The 10,864-nt window shown below is 36.7% G+C and overlaps 1 protein-coding gene across 1 annotated transcript in view; it reads left to right on the top strand.

Annotated features, from left to right (window-relative positions):
- IRS1 (insulin receptor substrate 1) overlaps positions 1 to 7,160 on the top strand; it is a 55,992-nt gene extending 48,832 nt beyond the window's left edge. Inside the window, exon 2 of the mRNA XM_062583132.1 lies at positions 6,094 to 7,160. The gene's annotated coding sequence lies outside the window, so the exon portion shown is untranslated. The remainder of the gene's footprint in view (positions 1 to 6,093) is intronic.
- The last annotated feature ends 3,704 nt before the right edge of the window (positions 7,161 to 10,864 follow it).

Genomic DNA, 10,864 nt, shown 5'->3' on the forward strand with positions numbered 1-10,864 from the left:
TATGTACCAGCCCAGACAACTGGCTCCTTTGCTGCTCCTCACTGGTGGAAACAGACACAAATGTGACCCCTACTGATGTGTCTCTCCTGTGTCAGCCCTTTGCTGGCAGCCAGTCCTTGGTTTCCTGCCTGTGGCAGCAACCTTTCTTGCTGACTGAAGTGATGGACTTAGATTTGTCTTGAGTGAGTTTAAATCAAGTTGACACATTGTTAAGTTAAAATCAAACATATAAATTCTTTGCTAGGCAGAAGCTAATCCAAAGTACGTGCATGGTTTAGTTTGTGTCTTCCCACTATGCTTAAAGTACAGGAAATTAGAGTAGGAGTTTCTTAAATGTGAGTGTCTTTTACTGTTCATCATTGTACCTAAAAAGTTTCTCCCTCCCCCTTCTCTTTCTGGCAGAAGGCTCTGTGGGGAAGATGAATTTGTCAGAAGATGAATTTATTATTATTTGCTGTACCCGAAAGGAGTTTATTTTGTCTGAACTAATGACAAAAGACTGCCATTTTCTACTGGTCATTAGGATCCTCCGTCGATGAATGACAACTTTATATGGAGAAGAAAAAGGGGATGAAAACACCAAATCCAATTACTTGGTCTGGCAGTAGATGACTTGGTGAAACCAGCTGATCAGTAATTCCCTGTTTTTGACATTCATAAGGAAGACTAAGACATTTTGGGGTACAAGGAAGTAACACTCATCCCCTAGGCTTATTAAATGTAAATTACAGCCTGTCAAGTTAAATAGCAATGTTGTAATTACCTTGTTTAGTTCTATTGTGAATTTCTTTTATTAGTACTCGGACTACAATTAACATGGTAGAGCAACCATTGTTTCTGCTTGCATTCCTTCACTCTTTCAATGTGCGTTTAAGATTGGGGAAACTGTACCATATGTTTGCATCTCTTTGAAAATAAGGTATTTGAGCTAGTTTAACTTCTGGGTGATGTTTAGTTGCCAATTTTCAATCTATCTGAATGGGATACTTCCTCTATCCCATCTGTTTGCATGCTAGTAATGCCAAGAAGAATGTAAACAGACAATATTTATGAGGATAGTGAACACAAAACCTGTGGGTGAATTCAGCTTTTAAGTAGAAGTGCACAGTTTCACTACAGTTAGAAAATGATGCATGCAAACAGCAGGAGGACAAGAGCTGTAAATGAGCTTTTCAGTGCTACTAAATGTGTTTACTTTGCGTTATATTACTAAAGATAACTTGGTTACCTGAATAGACATAGAGTGCTCAGATCAGGTTACCTGAGCCTGGTGAAATTTTCCATGAATCTTCTGGTATTTTTTCGTAAAGGCATCTTTTTTTTATTTTGACCTTTTGTTCCTAATCTCTTTTATCTTCTAGTAGGTAGATGTGTTCATTATGCAATAAATCACCATATGATCTACACAGAATAAGATACATAATACTATCCTAAGGTAACAAGCACGTGTTTGCTTTTAAAGCCTCTTCTTTGTAACTAGTGACTTTGTCGGAGAAGCTTCAGCTGCTCCTTTTTGCTCCTCGTTTCAAAGGAGACACGAGCAGGATGGCAAGGTTGGTGGAATTCATCCAATTTAGCGAGACTGCGGGGAGAGGTAGGAAGTGATTCCACTGCTGCTGATCTACAAAAATCAGCCCTGCTCTCCCCATTCTGCTGGTTCTTCAGTCAAACTCGTTCACCTGGCTCTGTGGATGTTTTTATGCAACCACAGCAAATTAACAGATAGTTCTCTAGCCTTGAAAAATATTTCAATATTTGGTGGTTCCTTTACAATTATTGCTCATTTGCCTGATGTTTCTAGCATGAATACAGTAGGAAAGGTAAATTTCCACCTGGTTACTTTCATAGCTGCTTCCTATTTCTGTCAGTTTGTTGTGCCTTGGTGATGTTTAGCTAATGTTGAAAAAATGTGCCCTGATGTACCAGGTAAATCTGGCATTTTGGAGCTGTGTTTTGCCCTGTTATAATAATCAGTGAAGAAGTAGTTGTATTTGTTTGTTGAATTAATCATAGAGCTTTGACAGCAACTGTGTATTATCTTTCTTGTTTTTAAATGGAATGATCCTTTGCAGGGGCTTTTCTGTTTTACATGTAAGACACATTGTTAGCCCTTAGCTGTAAATAAAAGTTTAAATTTGGTTGCTGGAAAGTCTTTTGCTTTAAGATCACCTGAATTTTTGTTTTAATTCCTTTAAGATAGTTGTTCTTCTGGCTACTTCTTTTAACAAGAATGCATTGGAAGGAAAGAATAAGGTTTACACTCTAAATGTATTTTAAAAACACTAATTTTCTATATGAAAATTTAGCTATCTTCAGGAAAAGTATCTTTAAATAGTCTAGACACTTTGCTGTTGAAGAAGTCATGTTTTAAGTACTCATCCTCTCCAGCTCCCCAATAATGGAAATAAAATGAAGTATCAAATTATTTTTAGTTACTGGATTTAAAAATGGGACTTCATCTGTAATAGGAGCTACAGTTAGTTGTGTTGTATCTAGCCTGGACTGATAGTCTTGAGAAGAAAGTGTTGCCAGCTGGAACATATGTTAGTGTTATCTGCCTGTATTTTGGAACAGATGTTGAGCAGAGACTGCTTGTCAGAGGTACATTGTAGTACCTTTTAAAGATTCCTGTTTGTTTCAGTACATTTTTCTTGCATCACTGATTTTTTTTTCCATAAAGTCAACCACAAACCGTATTATTGGGGACTCCAGCTGAAGCTTGTGGTGAGTAGGAAATAGATTAAACACAGGTTTTCCCTTTTCTTTAGTTGCCAACAGTGATGTCAGTAGTTCTAATGATCCTTACCTCAGTCACTGTAGTCCTAGCACTCTCTGTTGAAACACTTGTCTTCTGCACTGTTTTTATGTGTTGTTAAGGAAATGCTGATGCTTGTTGATAAGAAACAATGGGGTGTCCAGATGATGACTTAAATCCCTTATAAGGCACTTCCCTCTTTAAACATGCTGTATAGTTCAGTGAAGAGAGAGGGAGTAAGATCTTTTGTTTTTAAGAAACGATAGTTTTAATGCACAGCTTTTTATTTCCAGTTGAATAATACAAATTTTTAAAAATTTGTATTATTAAGTATTTTGTTTTGGCGCCTTCAGACTAGTTTGCTGTTTTAATCCTGTGTTTAAGAGATGCTACTGAAAGTAAACCTTGGAAACCCTTTCTGAAAAGACAAAGTATTGTTTATTGCTTATTCCAAATTAAAAGTCTTCCTGAGATTAAGTTATTTTGTCAAAAATCAAGGAATGTTCCTTTAAGTCTAGCAAAGGACATTTTACATTAGCAAAGAACATTTTACACTAAAACAGATTTTTTTTTTTTTTCCCTATAAATTGTGCACAGAGAATTTTCTGGATCAAAAACCTTTTGGGTTGGCTGTATCTACAGTGACCTTGGAGTAGTAGGTTTGTTCTCAGAATGGCTGTTTTCTAGACATCCTTGTGTGTTCAGGCAGAAGAGGCTCTGCCATCCTAAGGTAACAGCTGCATTGACATTGGCGGTTATCCATATTTTGTTTTGTGGGAAGAGATTTGTAGGAGGAAATAGGGAGATGAAAATGAATCATTGCAATCAATAATTAAGAGGATCTGTAGCAAAGAGTTTAATGTATTTCAATGTCTTTTTTTTCCCTACATAATTAGAAGAAAACTTTCCCTATGTGTATCTTGTTTTTGTAATATTGTTGAAAATGTTTAATAGGTTTCAAATAACTCAAATAGTGTGGGTTTTTTATTTTTTATTTTTAGTTTTAAAATTTTATTTTTAGTTTTAAAGATATTCTTTTGTACTGTACAATAGTCTTCTAGATCTCAGTGAATAATAGGAGTTATTTAAAAATAACTTTTAAAAAGTACCCCTTAAGGATGCTGGGCTTATGCATTGGAACATCGCTGCCATCTTTAAAACAACGGATATGGGGCTGAGTTCTGGTCTGGTGAAATTTTCCAATTTAACTTGTGATATTTGCTTTTTCTACTTGATACTTCACCAACAAAAGCTACTGATAAGTTTTTGTAGAGGGATGATAGAAAATCTATCTGGACATGCCACCTTGTAGTGCTGAAGATGCTGAAGGTGTATAACAAGCTTGAGACCAGCCCTTGAGAAGTTTATATGTAATATAAAAAGATAAAATTTATATGTAAGAGAGCCTATTCCAGTTTGTGCCCCTTGTGATTCTGACCGGTTGTCTGAGTCTCAAACTCTTGGATATTTCAGCCTGCTGCATTTTCCATCCTTGTTGCACGTGCTCAGAGTCTGAATACGTGAGCATTGGGCTTTCAGTAACTATGATTTTCTTCAGTACTATTTGCCTAGTGAATTCCTCTAGAAACTGGTTTCTTTTTCAGATAGACTTGTTACTCTTTCTTCCTTACTCTTCTGACTTCTGAATACAGGAATAAATGCCCACAAAGAGCATTTGCAATGAGTTCATGACTGTACTGGTTGAACTGGGGAGGAACTGGACAGAACAAATCATTTTGCTTAAAATACTCAGTATTTGTATTTGGATTACCTAAGGACTAGCTGAGAGATGTAATATTTGGTCTTGATATTATTTATTTGCTTAAATGCTTGTAACACAATAAGGTATAGCAACATGGAAGAGCTGAATTCTCCTTCCACTGTCTTCCACTGTATGTGCAGCATAGGCTGGACTATGTGACTGTGCTAGTGGGTATGGTTTGTTCCTGTACTCAACTGTTCATTCAGCCTTGCTGGACCAGAGCCAGATCTGAAGCACACACTTCAGATATGAAATGCGCAAATCATGTGCACTTCACTCCTCAGTTTAAATTAAGCAATTTCTTCTTTGTCACTAGTCTTTAATAAAGTATGGCATTACTGGCTTATTTTAGGTTCAACATAGTTGCAAGCTGCAAAGCTATGTTAAGCTGGATATAGATATTCTGTAGGAACATTCCAGTAGATTGCAATATGAGTTCGGAAGAAAGTTGAAAGTAAATAAGAGATCTGTGAGATAATTCTCCAGGGAGCTTTCACAGCATACCACACATCATCTGCAAGGATAGGCTTTCCTTTTACTTGAAGGACCACACAAAGTAAATTCTGTTTCTTGGGCAATTAAAGAATATAGGACAGGAGGTCTTTTCAGTTTTTTACTCCAGTGCCTCTATGGGAAGCCTTTGTTTATACTGAGGAAAATATACTATTTACCTATCTTTTTCGGAGCATAGTTAATATCTGATACAGGAATAGACATACTTCTATGTAAAATCTAAGCCCTGCTTCATGAGCTTTTCATGTGAAGGTCCCAAAATGGAAATGATGGTAGCCCTCTAACTCTAGTTAAGGCAAAAATAGTATTCATTTCACTGTTGTGTTGTTTGGCTCCTAGTGGGTATGTCTACGTTACTAACTGCTGTAGCATGGGGAGAGAGGGACTGGGGGTTTGTGTGCTGTGGTCTGTGACAGCTCCAGGTTTGCGTGCTCACCTGGGAGCTCTCTGAGCAGCAAGGTTCACCCCACCGCTGGTGTGAGGCAGGCACTGGGTGTGCGTGCCTGGAGAGCTGGCCACCGCTGTGCCATGCGTGCAGTTGGGTGCACTTGACAGGGTGCCCTGGTGTGGGACCTTTTATAACAATGGTGAATGGGGATGCTGCATCCCTAATACTCCATACCTCAGTTATCCTTTTCGAGCAAAATCTGGCATTTACAGGTGGCCAGTAAGCTCTACAGGGAGGCCTGGTATCTAATGAACCTTTCTTGTAATGGATAAAAATGCCAACAATAGGTTAATGGCCTGAACTTTTTTTTTTTTCCTTTCTTTTGTTACAGGAACTTGTCAGAGTTAATCAGTATAGTTACCTAAAATTGCTTCTGCTTAGATGAATCTCTTGCACTTTAAAAAAGTGTTCCTGACTGCTTCAAATTTCATTGCCAACATCTGTTTTCAAATGCTTTTTTGATTCAGATGCTTGAGTATAGTTCAAGTGTGCATGCTGTAATTTTTCAAGGTGCTAGCATTTTCAGTTCTGATAACAAAATTAATTAGTTAACAAATGGCTTTTGAAGTGCTTGAAGTGTCCATGATGCTAATTTTCTTTCTCTTTCAATTTCAGAATGATGACCTATACAACCTCAGCAAATCCTTCTTTTAACTCATGGGTATCAAGACTATAAATGTTTCATGTTATCACAACTAGGACCTCACCTCCTCCTCCTCCTCCTCCTCCCTCTGTAAATGGGTACGATGCATCCAGTTCAGTTTGTTTACTTTACACAAACCTCAGGAGTTAATTGACTGAGCTGCACATCCTGTGTTGTGCCAAGCAGAAGCACTGTGACACCTGGACAATGAGTCTCTTTTACTTCATCCTCTACCACAAGGACTTAGCTGGCCACAATGAACTGATGTGCCCACCACTATGTCATGGTGAGAATGGGTATTTTACTAGCACATTTACACATCTTCATTTGCTGCTGAAAACCTGTATGACAAATCATCATTGTAAATTATTACATACAAAACTTAATGTCGGTTGAAGAGTATTAAATATTTAACATAGGTTTTGATTTATACATGTACTTTTTTAATTAAAATGTAACTTTTCCTACAGCACATCTTTTTTTGATGTGGAACTGAGGTATACTATATTCTGTTGTAAACAGAGTGGGAAACTGCTTAAAACAAGGCTTCTAAGAATAGAGTAGGGTACTATTCTTGTTTTAAGATTGTAATTCAGAAAGTAATATAATATGAGTCATTGGTCCCTGGGCCTTGATTGTACAGTCATATTTACTGATACTATCAGTTGTAAGATAACCTTGATGTTAAGTTCTTTCCAAAAGAAAAATAATTTTGTACTCCTTGTAAAATAATAGTCTGTATTAACTACAATGAAGACAAACTTTACTGTACATGGTATTTACAAATGTCAACTTGAATTCATCAATTGCACAGGAACTGACAAAAAAAATCAGAAAAAAAGAAATCAAAGTCTTCCATTGTATATATTGTAAAAAATAATAATAATAAAAAAACAAGACACAAAAAAACACAAAACAAAATGAAAACAAAAAAAGGGTGATCTTTTCAAATTGACTCTCTTCTTGGAATGAGAATGTGGGTGTTTGTAAATTCTGGAAATCTCTTTCTATATGTAATAAACTAGATACTGTTTTATCTTCTTTTGTTCTTTTTTTTTCCATTTTCCTGTTAAATTGTCCTGACTGTCTTAAATTGTCCCACCTTGTTCCTTTGTTTTCACTGTGTCTAATTAAGAATGACTGTGGGTCATCATAGCTTAAGAATAAGAAAAAAAAAATGTCAAGTATAGTAGGGTGTATACTTCCTTGAATTGTTTTACTAAAACTCTCGTTTCAGTTTTGTGGAGAATCTTCAGGATGCAGTCCTCCTTCCATTTAAGTCAGTGGAAGAGTTCACAGCAAGCAAATTTAGTGGGAGCAGTAGCAGAACTTCAGCATAAAATTTAAAAATAAAGGACCAGATGGTCGTCTGGAAGTCAGTGCATGCAGCAGTATGAGGAAGAATTCTTCTGTCACACTGTCTTTTGCAGTCACTATACTGGCTCGGTACAGGTAGAAATTATTTTGTGCATAACATTAGGGTAGCCTTACTTCTTTGGGGGTACTAGAGAAATACTGAGATCCTGCACTTCCAAATAAAAAGTTGTCTTACATGAAACTATTGCAGGTCTATGTTCTGCAAAGCAACTGTATGGGCCAGTGCATATTCAATAAGATCTATCTTCTAAAGAAGAGGCGAGGGCTCAGAGTGGCAGCTCTCCCTGCGGGACAGCTGTCAAACCCACAAGAAAGGAGTTCCTTTCCCCTGAGATATTCAAGATGTCTGGAGTCAGGCTGTGGTTAGTATAGTGCCCAGTTCTGATTGCAGTATAGGTGAAGGGACCATGGCCCAGCTATTCTCCACTTCTTTTGCTGCATGTTTACTATTTTGTTAGATCTGCTGCTGTCATTGCACATGTAACACTTTTTGACCCTGCTCAGTCAAAATGCTAAGTTAAGAGAAGAGTTGTAGTTTGAAAGTATTTAAATCCTTTCAGATCACTAGGAACAATTATGTGAGTAATGATGCTGGCAGATTTGAGATGTTGCCTCATGGTGAGGCTGCAGCTTGAGAAGGACCTGTGACTCCTGATGGTCCTGGCTGTGGCAATTTTGGTCTTTGCCAACAGAAGGCCTCCCTCCAAAGAGGCTGCTACCAACCAGAGACGGACGTGGGTCTCTGGTTCCTCTTTATGTAGGAAGGGGTAAGCTAATCCACAGTAGCTAGTCTGTTATTCTTGAAGAGTGTTGGTAGGTATTTTTTTAAAGAACCTTTAACATCTAACAAGGTAGCATTTGAAAAAGAAAAGCCACATATACATATTGGACAAGTACTTAAATTTGTATGTCACCTTTTTTGATTTTTGTTTTATTGTAAGATCTTTCTCTTTTGTTTTATGGGGTTTAACTAACAGTGAAAATTTCCGTGTATTCTGAAGTAAAAAATAGAAACAGTTACCCCCCTGAAATCATTGCCCAGAGCTTTCTCCAGCTTAACAAATTTAGATAAATGTTCACTATTTTGATTTTTTTTTTTGTTGAACATTAGCCAGTGCTGCTGTTAAATTAACTTGGATAGAACAATATTTGTGGCTACTGCACTTTGTGTTGTTTCAGATAATTTACATTCTCCAGGAATTGCTAGAATGGGTTTGTAGGTACTGGAAGCTGCTATTAAGTGTTAAAAGGCATCAGTGAGCTCATTTAATCCAGATAGAAGTATTTTGTGCTGATACATCTGTGAGTAAAGTATGGATTATTTATAAAGATATTTATAAAGTATGGATTAAGAAAAATATAGAATTTGTCAATGGTCATTATGTTGGTTAGGAAGGAATGGTAGGGAGAAGGATAGTGCTGGTCTGGCAGTTTGGTTTCCGTTCATGTCATTAGTAACATATAGGCACACAACAGCTTATTAATGATGTTAACATACATTGTTTTTATGTTAGCGGTTACTTTTTCCTTAGTAAATTTAAACATGCATATTCAGCAAATATGTTTTGAAAAGACCTGTGAAGCAAAATGCATTCATAACCAAACTTGAACCTCTTCATTTCTTTGCATTGTTTTTTTTATACTTCTGAATTCTAAACTTTAATAAATTGGCCATTATGAAGCAAAGCCTTTTAAATCAAAGCATAAAGTCCTCAAGAGATATGGTACTATCCTATTCTTTATGCATAGTTTTGTTCTGTCTGCCACAGAACAGATTATCATTTCTTGAAATTTGATAATGAACAAATGGCATCAGTCCTATATCAGCTGTTAAAACTCATTCTCAGAGGTTTGTTTTGTTCTGAATTGTTTTGAAGTGGAAGTTGCTGATTATTATTTGAGTTCTTTTCTGGTTCCATTATTGGAGCAGCTTCATTTTTTAAAAAAATCTGTACTGAATGCGTTTAGTAGTCCTATCAGTTGAAAATGAATTGGGTTGGTCTCCAGCAGTACTAGCCGCGCTTGCACACTTGTATTTTTGCAAGGATTGCTGTATTCAAGGACAATTTGATGTTGGGCTGGCATGTATGCTGTGGAAATCTGATAAATTTTCATCCTTCTAGTCTCTAATATTAACTTTTATAGTATTTGTTAAACTTTTCCAGCAAAAGTGCATATTAAGGCAGAAAGAAGGATTGTAGACATAGGAACAACTTCAAGTGCTGTTGCCTTACTTTCTGCACATTTAAGAACTAGGCATGCATGTCCATCTTACTACCAGCTCACTTTTAGCTGAAGCTGTTATTATTCAAGCCCTCTTTTATACTCAATGGCTGTGTAATGAGTAGTATGGGTGCTGTCAACTTAGTGCATGCCATATTTCAGTTATATGATTCTGTGCAGTAATAGAGATTAATGCGGCAATATGAATGGCTTTCACGTTTGCTTTTGAAATGATTAGCTGAAGCTAGTACCTGGTAGCAGCCTAAGTACAGCACATCAACTATGAACTGAATTGAGCTGGATGTTTGAGTGCTTTATTCTGCAGTTTAACTCAGCTAGATTAAAGAGAAGTTGCTGAAAGTACGATAATCCACTTACTGGTGCAGTGAGGGCAAATCCTTTGTAAGACCTCCAACCTATCTTTGGGTGCAGCCTGCATTTTTTGACAGCTTGCAGGCTCTGAGGCTAGGTCATGAGTGCAAAGTGGACATTACTTGCACTTGCTCAGTTCATCTTGTATTCTCTTGCTTGTTATTAATTTCATTTAGCTATGACTTTGAAGGTACTATACTGTAAGTAAGGTGTTTTGTGAACTTATTGGATGCCTATGAAATTCTCCAAGCTGTAGCGGTTCAAATGCAAAGAAGATAAGGACTTCAGTTTGTGGTAAAGCTTTCTTTTTTGTCCTTGTGCCCTTAAGGTGATGATATTCTCAAAGACGAAATGAGAAATCTAGCTGAGCTGATAAGAGCCATGGTATGTCACATTCACTTCTTCCCCAAAGCACATTCTGAGACAACATTATATATAAGAAGAAAAGGCTAATCAATGACTGCTTGTATTTAAATATCTCCAGGTTAGAAGTCCTGTACTCTAAATTTGGGCTAGTAGCAATGGGATAATCAAATGTCAATGTGTAGATGCTTTTCAAGCTATTCTAGTTTTCCTTTTTTCTTTCTGAAACAAATTGTACGTACATAATTTCTGTTTACAAAGCTGAGAAGATAAAGTAGTTTGGGACTTAAATTAGTTGTGACTTAAGAATGGCTGGTTTTAATTTATGTGTAATTGCTTCTATTTTCTTTTCCCTATCTGAGAGGTAGGAATGGAGATAAATGCAGTGACATTCTTAAAATACCAAAA

The sequence above is a fragment of the Rhea pennata genome, chromosome 9, assembly GCF_028389875.1.
Source record: "Rhea pennata isolate bPtePen1 chromosome 9, bPtePen1.pri, whole genome shotgun sequence".
Taxonomy (NCBI): Eukaryota; Metazoa; Chordata; class Aves; order Rheiformes; family Rheidae; genus Rhea; species Rhea pennata.